Source organism: Salvelinus fontinalis, chromosome 21 (assembly GCF_029448725.1).
Source record: "Salvelinus fontinalis isolate EN_2023a chromosome 21, ASM2944872v1, whole genome shotgun sequence".
Taxonomy (NCBI): domain Eukaryota; kingdom Metazoa; phylum Chordata; class Actinopteri; order Salmoniformes; family Salmonidae; genus Salvelinus; species Salvelinus fontinalis.
Genome location: NC_074685.1, coordinates 12,647,850 through 12,660,190, shown reverse-complemented (window position 1 = coordinate 12,660,190; position 12,341 = coordinate 12,647,850). Strand labels below are relative to the sequence as shown.

The window sequence follows — 12,341 nt, the reverse complement described above, 5'->3', positions numbered from 1 at the left end:
GTTGCCTCCCCTTTCACCCTCAGAACAGCCCCAGTCCGTCAGGGCATGGACTCTACAAGGTATCAAAAGCATTCCACAGGGAGGTTGGCCCATGTGGACTCCACTTCTTCCATTCCCACAGTTATGTCCAGTTGGCTGGAGGTCCTTTGAGTGTTGTACCATTATTGATACACACTGGAAACTGTTGAGCTTGAAAAACCCATCAGCATTGCAGTTCATGGCACACTCAAACTGGTGCTACTGGCACCTACTACAATACCCTGTTCAAAGGTACTTAAATATTTTGTCTTTCCCATTCACCCTCTCAATGGCACACATACACAATCTTTGTCTCAATTGTCTCATGGCTTAAATCCTTCTTCAACCTGACTCCTCCCCTTCCTCTACACTGATTGAAGTAGATTTAACAGGTGACATCAATAAGGGATCATAGTTTTCACCTGGATTAACCTGGTCAGTCTATATCATGGAAATAGCAGGTGTTCTTAATGTTTTGTACACTCAGTGTATATCCATTGTTTAGCTGGAATGGAATGTTCAAATCCTGTATATTTGATTGACTGTGATATGTGGTTGTCTCACCTAGCTATCTTAAGATGAATACACGTACTGTAAGTCGCTCTGGATAAGATCATCTGCTAATTAACCAAAATGTAAATGTTTTACATAGTTTACAGATCTCATATTACTGTATTGAAATATTGATGTCCTTTATTTATGAAAAATAATTATTTGTTACATTTAACTGTGTAAAACCTAGCATTACTGCTTAGTTCTCTGAGAGCAGTAACTAAGTAAAAATACTTTGAAGTACTACTTAAGTAGTTTTTGGGGGGTATCTGTACTTTACTATAATTTTTACTTATATAACTTATACTTTTACTCCAATACATTCCTGAAGAAAATATGTACTTTTACTCCCATACCTTTTCCCTGACACCCAAAAGTACTCATTATATTTAGAATGCTTAGCGGGACAGGAAAATTGTCAAATTAGTAGTTAATAGTAGTTAATAGTTTTAACATGATTTTTGAATGAATATTTCATCTCTGTACCCTACATATACAATTATTTGTATGGTCCCTCAGTCGAGCAGGGAATTTTAAACACAGATTCAACCACAGATTGGGCTCCCGTGTGGCACCGTGGTCTAAGGCACTGCATCCAGGCTGTAACACAACCGGCCGTGATTGGGAGTCCCATATGGCGGGGCACAAATTGGCCCAGCGTCGTCCGGGTTTGGCCGGTTTAGGCCGTCATTGTAAATAAGAATTTGTTGTTAAATAAAACAAAAATCATAAACAAAGACAAGGGAGGTTTTTCAACGCCTTGCAAAGTAGGGGACCTATTGGTAGATGGGGGGCGGGGGGGAAGCAGATATTGAATAGTATGGTGAAGTTATTACATTTTGGATGGTGTATCAATACACCCAGTCACTACAAAGATACAGGCCTCCTTCCTAACTCAGTTGACAGCGAGGGTGGAGGCCAATTGTAACGGCAGCCTTCCCTCTCTTCACTATAAGAGAGGGTGAAACAGGGATCGGACCAACACAAAACAAGCCACCTATATATGATTCTCAATCAGGGACAACGATTGACAGCTGTCTCTGATTGAGAACCATATTAGGATGGACACAGAAACAGACTAACTAGACACACAACATAGAATTCCCACCCAGCTCACGTCCTGACCAACACTAAACAAGCAAAACACATAAGAACTCTGGTCAGGACGTTACACCAATGGTGACTTCAAAACAGTTACAGAGTTTAATGGCTGTGACAGGAGTAAACTGAGGATGGATCAACAACATGGTAGTTACTCAACAATACTAACCTAATTGACAGAGTGAAAAGAATTAAGCCTGTACAGAATACAAATATTCTAAAACATGTATCCTGTTTGCAACAAGGCACTAAAGTAATACTGCAAAAAATGTGGCAAAGCAATTCCCTTTTTGTCCTGAACACAAAGTGTTATGTTTGGTTCAAATCCAATACAACACATTACTGAGTATCACTCTCCATTTTTTCAAGCATAGTGGTGGCTGCATCATGTTATGGGTATGCTTGTTATCGTTCAGGACTGGGAGTTTTTCAGTTTAAAAAAGAAACAGAATGGAGCTAAGCACAGGCAAAATCATAGAAGAAAACTTGTTTCAGTCTGCTTTCCACCAGACACTGGGAGATTAATTCACTGTTCAGCAGGACAATAACCTAAAACACAAGGCCAAATCTACACTGGAGTTACTTACCATGAAGACAGTGAATTTTCCTGAGTTGCCAAGTTACAGTTTTGACTTGAATCTACTTAAAACATCTATGGCAAGACCTGAAAATGGTTGTGTAGCAACAATCAACAACCAATTTGACAGAGCTTGAAGAATTTTGAAAAGAATAACGGGCACATGTTGCACAATCCAGGTGTGGAAAGCTCTTAGAGAAGTACCTAGAAAGACTCACAGCTGTAATCGCTGCCAAAGGTGCTTCTACAAAGTATTGACTTTGGGGCGTGGATAATACTTATGTAAATTAGATATTTCTGTATTTAATTTGTTTTCACTTTGTCATTATGGGGTATTTTGTGTAGATGGGTGAGAATTAATATATATAAGTTAACCCATTTTGAATTTCAACTGTAACACAAAAACATTGGGAATAAGTCAAGGGGTATGAAGGACTCATTGCTGGTTCAGATTTTTCATCTTTTTTTAGTATTACTTTTTTGGGGATTATTAACATAAGCATTTCGCTGCATCTGCGATAACATCTGAAAAATATGGGTACGCAACCAAATGTGATTGGATTTGATTTACAACCATAACAATTTGTGGTGTGTGTGGTATGTGTGCTTGTGCGTTTGTGTGTCAGTCAGTGTTTGTCATTGTGTGCGTGTGTGTGTGTGTGTATGTGCGCACCCGCATTGACAGTTCATCTGACCAATGAGCATGTTAGTAACTGTGTAATAATGTGTATGTGGGTTCAGACCGGGTTTGGTGATCTGTGTGTTGGAGTAGGTAACCATGGACACAGTGTGAGTGGTAACAGAGAGGACAGAAGGGGGTGAGGAGGTTAGAGAGGGGAAGGGGAAGGAGTGGGTTAGAGAAGGGGAGGGATTAAAGAGGGCAAAGGGAGGGAGGGGTTAGAGAAGGGAGGGAGGGGTTAGAGAGGGGAGGGGGGGAGGGGTTAGAGAGGGGAGGGGAGGAAGGGGTTTAGAGGGGGGGAGGGAGGGTTTAGAGAGGGGGAGGGGAGGGAGGGGTTAGCGAGGGGGAGGGGAGGGGTTAGAGAGGGGGAGGGGAGGGGTTAGAGAGGGGGGGGAGGAGGGGTTAGAGAGGGGAGGGGAGGGGTTAGAGAGGGGAGGGAAGGGAGGGTTAGAGAGGGGGGGAGGGAGGGTTAGAGAGGGGAGGGGAGGGGTTAGAGAGGGGAGGGAAGGGAGGGTTAGAGAGAGGGGGGGAGGGGTTTAGAGGGGAGGGGAGGGAAGGGTTAGAGAGGGGGAGGGGAGGGGTTAGAGAGGGGAGGGGAGGGAGGGTTAGAGAGGGGGGGTTAGAGAGGGGAGGGGTTAGAGAGGGGGGGTTAGAGAGGGGAGGGGAGGGGTTAGAGAGGGGGAGGGGAGGGGTTAGAGAGGGGAGGGGAGGGAGGGTTAGAGAGGGGGGGGATTAGAGAGGGGAGGGTTAGAGAGGGGGGGGATTAGAGAGGGGAGGGTTAGAGAGGGGGGGGATTAGAGAGGGGAGGGGAGGGGTTAGAGAGGGGAGGGGATAGTTTACAACAGATGAACAATAGTGGTCATCCATCCTGGTCTTCTATCTCTCTCTATCTCTATATATCTCTAGCAGGGTGTGTAGGTTGTTGTTCCAGCCTCCAAACACCTGATATCAAACACCAAAAACATTGTCAATACAGGTACGACCTTCCATTGTATATATTATGAAATCTATTTATCCAAATGAGATGAATGGAGAGATAAGGCGACTCTTATAGAATATAACTATGACCCGGTGTACACACCATAAATTGCATTTCTGAAATCGTTTTGAACAAGACATCTGTTGCATGTTTTTATTGGAAAAAAATATTTCACCTTTATTTAACCAGATTAGCTAGTTGAGAACAAGTTCTCATTTACAACTGTGACCTGGCCAAGATAAAGCAAAGCAGTGTGACACAAACAACAACACAGAGTTACACATGGAATAAACAAACTTACAGTCAATAACACAATAGAAAAAGTCTATATACAGTGTGTGCAAATGGCGTAAGGAGGTAAGGCAATACATAGGCCATAATAGCTAAGTAATTACAATTTTGCAAATGAACACTGGAGTGATACGTGCAGATGATGATGTGCAAGTAGAAATATTGATGGCAAGTAGAAATATTGATGGCAAGTAGAAATATTGATGGCAAGTAGAAATATTGATGGCAAGTAGAAATATTTATGTGTAAGTAGAAATATTGATGTGCAAGTAGAAATATTGGTGTGCAAAAGAGCAAAAAAGTAAATAAAAACAATATGGGGATGAGGTAGGTAGTTGGATGAGCTATTTACAGATGGGATGTGTACAGATGCAGCGATCGGTAAGCTGCTCAGATAGCTGATGCTTAATGTTAGTGAGGGAGATATAAGTCTCCAAATTCAGTGATTTTTGCAATTCATTCCAGTCATTGGCAGCAGAGAACTGGAAGAAAAGGCAGCCAAAGAGGTGTTGGCTTTGGGGATGACCAGTGAGATATACCTGCTGGAGCGCATGCTACGGGTGTGCGTTGTTATGGTGACCAGTGAGCTGAGATAAGGCAAAGCTTTCACTAGCAAAGACTTATAGATGACCTGGAGCCAGTGGGTCTGGCGACGAATATGTAGCGAGGGCCAGCCGACGAGAGCATACAGGTTGCAGTGGTGGCTGGTATATGGGGCTTTGGTGACAAAACGCATGGCACTGTGATAGACTGCATCCAGTTTGCTGAGTAGAGTGTTGGAGGCTATTTTGTAAATGACATCGCCGAAGTCGAGGATCGGTAGGATAGTGAGTTTTACGAGGGTATGTTTGGCAGCGTGAGTGAAGGAGGATTTTTTCGAAATAGGAAGCCGATTCTAGATTTAATTTTGGATTGGAGATGCTTAATATGAGTCTGGAAGGAGAGTTTACAGTCTAGCCAGACACCTAGGTATTTGTAGTTGTCCACATATTCTAAGTCAGAACCGTCCAGAGTAGTGATGCTAGGTGGGTGGGCGGGTGCGGGCAGCTATCAGTTGAAAAGCATGCATTTAGTTTTACTAGCGTTTAAGAGCAGTTGCAGGCCACGGAAGGAGTGTTGTATGGCATTGAAGCTCGTTTGGAGGTTTGTTAATTAACACAGTGTCCAAAGAAGGGCCAGAAGTATACAGAATGGTGTCGTCTGCGTAGAGGTGGATCAAGGAATCACCCGCAGCAAGAGCGACATCGTTGATATATACAGAGAAAAGAGTCGGCCCCAGAATTGAACCCTGTGGTACCCCCATAGAGACTGCCAGAGGTCTGGACAACAGGCCCTCCGATTTGACACACTGAACTCTATCGGAGAAGTAGTTGGTGAACCAGGCGAGGCAGTCACTTGAGAAACAAAGGCTGTTGAGTCTGCCGATAAGAATATGGTGATTGACAGTCAAAAGCCTTGGCCAGGTCAATGAAGACTGCTGCACAGTATTGTCTTTTATTGATGGCGGTTATAATATTGTTTAGTACCTTGAGCGTGGCTGAGGTGCACCCGTGACCAGCTCGGGAACCGGACTGCACAGAGGAGAAGGTACGGTGGGATTCGAAATGGTCAGTGATCTGTTTGTTAACTTGGCTTTCGAAGACTTTAGAAAGGCAAGTCGGGATGGATATAGGTCTGTAACAGTTTGGGTCTAGAGTGTCACCACCTTTGAAGAAGGGGATGACCGCGGCAGCTTTCCAATCTTTAGGAATCTTGGATGATACGAAAGAGAGGTTGAACAGACTGGTAATGGCGGCGGAACTTTTTAGAAAGAGAGGGCCGAGATTGTCAAGCCCAGCTGATTTGTACGGGTCCAGGTTTTGCAGCTCTTTCTGTTTATCTGCTATCTGGATTTGGGTGAAGCTGAAGCTGGGGAGGCTTGGGCAAGTAGCTGCGGGGGGGTGCGGAGCTGTTGGCCAGGGTTGGGGTAGCCAGGAGGAAAGCATGGCCAGCCGTAGAGAAATGCTTATTGAAATTCTCGATTATTGTGGTTATGTTCAAATCGTTTTTTTTCTCTGTTCTTTTCCAGTCTTACTGATGGAGAGCAGAGCATCCCCAGTGTTCTGTCTGATTTGTGTCTGTGTCTAACTAGCCTGGCATTGAGTGATGTCTCTCAAGGTTGTTCCTCACTCTGTATTCCATATTCAAAACACACCCCTGGCCACTCAAACAGAAAAGCTGCTAATGACTTTCTTGTCCTCAAATACAGTGAGTAAGAAGTGTGTGTGTGTGTGTGTGTGTGTGTGTGTGTGTGTGTGTGTGTGTGTGTGCGTGCGTGCGTGCGTGCGTGCGTGCGTGCGTGCGTGCGTGCCTGAGCGCGCATTTGTACTCTTAAGTGTGTGTCTGTGCACAAGTGTGTGTGCGTGCGTGTCTGTGGAGGCTACTAGGTATGGTAGTGCCTTCGGCCTTTCTGATCTCCCACAATCAGTCATCCCTCCCACTCCCCTGGGCCTACATATACTCCCACTCAGGTGTGAGGTCAGTGCGAGGATGAGGTCATAGACTCATAAGAGCACCTCTCTCTCAGACTACCTCCTCTCTCTCTAACACCTCCTCTCTTTCTAACACCTCCTCTCTCTCTAACACCTCCTCTCTTTCTAACACCACCTCTCTCTCTAACACCTCCTCTCTTTCTAACACCACCAATCTCTCTAACACCTCCTCTCTCTCTAACACCTCCTCTCTCTCTAACACCTCCTCTCTTTCTAACACCACCTCTCTCTCTAACACCTCCTCTCTTTCTAACACCACCTCTCTCTCTAACACCTCCTCTCTTTCTAACACCACCAATCTCTCTAACACCTCCTCTCTCTCTAACACCACCTCTCTAACACCTCCTCTCTCTCTAACACCTCCTCTCTCTCTAACACCTCCTCTCTCTCTAACACCTCCTCTCTCTCTAACACCTCCTCTCTCTCTAACACCACCTCTCTTTCTAACACCTCCTCTCTCTCTAACACCTCCTCTCTTTCTAACACCACCTCTCTCTCTAACACCTCCTCTCTTTCTAACACCACCTCTCTCTCTAACACCTCCTCTCTTTCTAACACCACCAATCTCTCTAACACCTCCTCTCTCTCTAACACCTCCTCTCTCTCTAACACCACCTCTCTAACACCTCCTCTCTCTCTAACACCTCCTCTCTCTCTAACACCTCCTCTCTCTCTAACACCTCCTCTCTCTCTAACACCACCTCTCTTTCTAACACCTCCTCTCTCTCTAACACCTCCTCTCTTTCTAACACCACCTCTCTCTCTAACACCTCCTCTCTCTCTAACACATCCTCTCTCTCTAACACCTCCTCTCTCTCTAACACCACCTCTCTCTCTAACACATCCTCTCTCTCTAACACATCCTCTCTCTCTAACACCACCTCTCTCTCTAACACCACCTCTCTCTCTAACACCACCTCTCTCTCTAACACATCCTCTCTCTCTAACACATCCTCTCTCTCTAACACATCCTCTCTATCTAACACCACCTCTCTCTCTAACACCTCCTCGCTCTCTAACACCTCCTCGCTCTCTAACACCTCCTCTCTCTCTAACACCTCTCTCTCTCTAACAACACCTCTCTCTCTAACATCTCTCTCTGACTCCACCTCTCTCTCTGACTCCACCTCTCTCTCTGACTCCACCTCTCTCTCTGACTCCACCTCTCTCTCTGACTCCACCTCTCTCTCTGACTCCACCTCTCTCTAACTCCACCTCTCTCTTTAACACCACCTCTCTCTCTAACACCACCTCTCTCTAACTCCACCTCTCTCTGACTCCACCTCTCTTTCTAACACCACCTCTCTCTCTAACACATCCTCTCTCTCTAACTCCACCTCTCTCTAACTCCACCTCTCTCTAACTCCACCTCTCTCTAACACCACCTCTCTCTCTAACACCACATCTCTCTCTAACACCACCTCTCTCTCTAACACCACCTCTCTCTCTAACACCACCTCTCTCTCTGACTCCACCTCTCTCTCTGACTCCACCTCTCTCTGACTCCACCTCTCTCTGACTCCACCTCTCTCTGACTCCACCTCTCTCTGACTCCACCTCTCTCTTTAACACCATCTCTCTCTCTAACACCACCTCTAACTGCACCTCTCTCTGACTCCACCTCTCTCTCTAACACCACCTCTCTCTCTAACACATCCTCTCTCTCTAACACCACCTCTCTCTCTAACACCACCTCTCTCTCTAACTCCACCTCTCTCTAACTCCACCTCTCTCTAACACCACCTCTCTCTCTAACACCTCCTCTCTCTCTAACACCATCTCTCACTCTAACACCACCTCTCCCTCTAACACCCCTCTCTCTCTAACACATCCCTCTAACACCACCTCTCTCTCTAACACCACCTCTCTCTCTAACACCACCTCTCTCTCTAACACCACCTCTCCCTCTAACACCCCTCTCTCTCTAACACATCCTCTCTCTCTAACACCTCCTCTCTCTCTAACACATCCTCTCTCTCTAACACCACCCCTCTCTGTCACACCACCTCTTTCTCTAACACATCCTCTCTCTCTAACTCCACCTCTCTCTAACTGCACCTCTCTCTGACTCCACCTCTCTCTCTAACACCATCTCTCTCTCTAACACATCCTCTCTCTCTAACACCTCCTCTCTCTCTAACACCTCCTCTCTCTCTAACACCTCCTCTCTCTCTAACAACACCTCTCTCTCTAACATCTCTCTCTCTGACTCCACCTCTCTCTCTGACTCCACCTCTCTCTCTGACTCCACCTCTCTCTCTGACTCCACCTCTCTCTAACTCCACCTCTCTCTAACTCCACCTCTCTCTAACTCCACCTCTCTCTCTAACACCACCTCTCTCTCTAACACCACCTCTCTCTCTAACACCACCTCTCTCTCTAACACCACCTCTCTCTCTAACAACACCCCTCTCTCTCTAACACATCCTCTCTCTCTAACACCTCCTCTCTCTCTAACACCACCTCTCTCTCTAACACCTCCTCTCTCTCTAACACATCCTCTCTCTCTAACACATCCTCTCTCTAACACCTCCTCTCTCTCTAACACATCCTCTCTCTCTAACACCACCCCTCTCTCTCACACCACCTCTTTCTCTAACACATCCTCTCTCTCTAACTCCACCTCTCTCTAACACCACCCCTCTCTGTCACACCACCTCTCTCTAACACCACCTCTCTCTCTAACACATCCTCTCTCTCTAACACCACCTCTCTCTCTAACACATCCTCTCTCTCTAACACGACCTCTCTCTCTAACACGACCTCTCTCTCTAACACCTCCTCTCTCTCTAACAACACCTCTCTCTCTAACATCTCTCTCTCTGACTCCACCTCTCTGTCTGACTCCACCTCTCTCTCTGACTCCACCTCTCTCTCTGACTCCACCTCTCTCTCTGACTCCACCTCTCTCTAACTCCACCTCTCTCTAACTCCACCTCTCTCTAACTCCACCTCTCTCTAACACCACCTCTCTCTCTAACACCACCTCTCTCTCTAACACCACCTCTCTCTCTAACACCACCTCTCCCTCTAACACCCCTCTCTCTCTAACACACCCTCTCTCTCTAACACCTCCTCTCTCTCTAACACATCCTCTCTCTCTAACACCACCCCTCTCTCTCACACCACCTCTTTCTCTAACACATCCTCTCTCTCTAACTCCACCTCTCTCTAACTGCACCTCTCTCTGACTCCACCTCTCTCTCTAACACCACCTCTCTCTCTAACACCACCTCTCTCTCTAACACATCCTCTCTCTCTAACACCACCTCTCTCTCTAACACATCCTCTCTCTCTAACACCACCTCTCTAACTCCACCTCTCTCTCTAACTCCACCTCTCTCTCTAACTCCACCTCTCTCTCTAACTCCACCTCTCTCTCTAACTCCACCTCTCTCTCTAACTCCACCTCTCTCTCTAACTCCACCTCTCTCTCTAACTCCACCTCTCTCTCTAACTCCACCTCTCGTTATCTCTCTCTCTAACTCCACCTCTCGTTATCTCTCTCTCCCTCCATCTACCTCTCTTTCTCTCTCTCTTTAATCTCCATGTCTTTGTCTGTTTAACCTTTTCTGCTGGGGTGGGGGCTGAAAGGATGAGGGACGGAAAGGGAGATGGACTGCAGTCCTCCACTTACTTACACACCTCAGAAACTGGATGGCAAGCTGCAACAGCCCGATCACAGCCACTCCTTGAGTCCTCTCTCACACACACACTCACAAAGAAGTTACACACGCACACACACCACTAATTTATACAGCAGGTCAGAGAGAGAGAGAGTAGAGAGAGAGAGAGAGAGAGTATAGAGAGAGAGAGAGAGAGTAGAGAGAGAGAGAGAAAGAGAGAGAGAGAGAGAGTAGGCACCCTCTGTGGGGTCACGACAACCGGAAGCATCCGGTTTTCAGGATAAATGGAAAGAGACAGCGGCGGGAGAAAGGAAGGGAAGGCGGGACAGAGAGTTGAAACAGAAGGAGCGAGTGGAAGACAAATGTAGAAAGAGATATAAACAAAAAGTTAGAGCGCAAAACAGACATGGGAGGAAGGAACAAAACATTAATGGAGTGAGGGAATGAGAGAGAGAGATGAAGGGAATGAGGGAAATATGAAGGGAATGAGAGAAAGATGAAGGGAATGAGAGAGAGATGAAGGGAATGAGAGAAAGATGAAGGGAATGAGAGAAAGATGAAGGGAATGAGAGAGAGATGAATGGAATGAGAGAAAGATGAAGGGAATGAGAGAGAGATGAAGGGAATGCGAGAGAGATTAAGGGAATGAGAGAGAGATGAAGGGAATGAGAGAGAGATGAAGCTTGTTCTTTTTGTGAGAGTGAATATCATTCCAGTTAATGTGGTCTATTGTATACGTTATTCAAACTTAAAGAGCCTGATAAGGTTTCTATGTTAAAGGGATAGTTCAGACAAATTACAAAATGACACATTGGTTTTACCTACCCTGTAAGCAGTCTATGGACAAGGTATGACAACAATCCATGCTTTTGGTGTAGCTACCCAGGCACTGTTTCCAAATGCTCATATTTTAGCATTTGTGGCACAAATCTCATTCAAGTCATGGGACCAATATTAGCATACTTGGCGCACCAGCCAAAGTCGCTCTGGATAAGAGCGTCTGCTAAATGACTTAAATGTAAATGTAAATGTAAATGTACTAAATGTGAAAATCTTGTGTAAAGAATATGTTTGGAAACATTATTTCAAGTTATTGAACCAACCTAATTTCTTTATTTACAGGGAATTTATTTAATTTCTTGTAAGCTAATGTAGAAAACATTGGTTAGGGCCTCCCGAGTGGCGATGCATCAGCATTTGTGTGTTTGATGACAGGCTCAAAATGGCCAGAAACAAAGAACTGTCTTCTAAAACTCGTCAGTTAATGAAGCTGCCAGTTGAGGACTTGTGAGGTGTCTGTTTCTCAAACTAGACACTGTAATGTACTTGTCCTCTTGCTCAGTTGTGCACCGGGGCCTCCCACTCCTCTTTCTATTCTGGTTAGCGCCAGTTTGCGCTGGTCTGTGAAGGGAGTAGTACTCAGCGTTGTACGAGATCTTCATTTTCTTGGCAATTTCTCGCATGGAATAAACTTCATTTCTCAGAACAAGAATAGACTGACGAGTTTCAGAAGAAAGTTCTTTGTTTCTGGACATTTTGAGCCTGTCATCAAACCCACAAATGCTTATGCTCCAGATACTCAACAAGTCTAAAGAAGGCCAGTTTTATTGTTTCTTTAATCAGGACAACAGTTTTCAGCTGCGCTAACATAATTGCAAAAAGGGTTTTCTAATGATCAATTAGCCTTTTAAAATGATCAACTTGGATTAGCTAACACAACGTGCCATTGGAACACAGGTGCTATGGTTGCTGATAAATGAGCCTCTGTATGCCTATTTAGATTTTTCATAAAAAAATCTGCCATTTCCAGCTACCATAGTCATTTACAACATTAACAATGTCTACACTGGGGGGCGGAGCTAGCATATTGGAGTGAACGGCGGTGTGTGAGAGGCTCCTGCAACTTTTTTGCGAAATAATCTAACTTAACCTACTTTATGATACTTTTTACAACAAACGTTTCTTTCTAATACAACATCGTAACTTT

The 12,341-nt window shown here is 45.3% G+C and overlaps 1 protein-coding gene across 2 annotated transcripts in view; it reads right to left on the bottom strand.

The window, feature by feature from the left end:
• Nucleotides 1-12,341, bottom strand: part of garnl3 (GTPase activating Rap/RanGAP domain like 3) — a 234,930-nt gene that overhangs the window by 182,869 nt on the left and 39,720 nt on the right. The gene's annotated exons all lie outside the window — the stretch shown is intronic.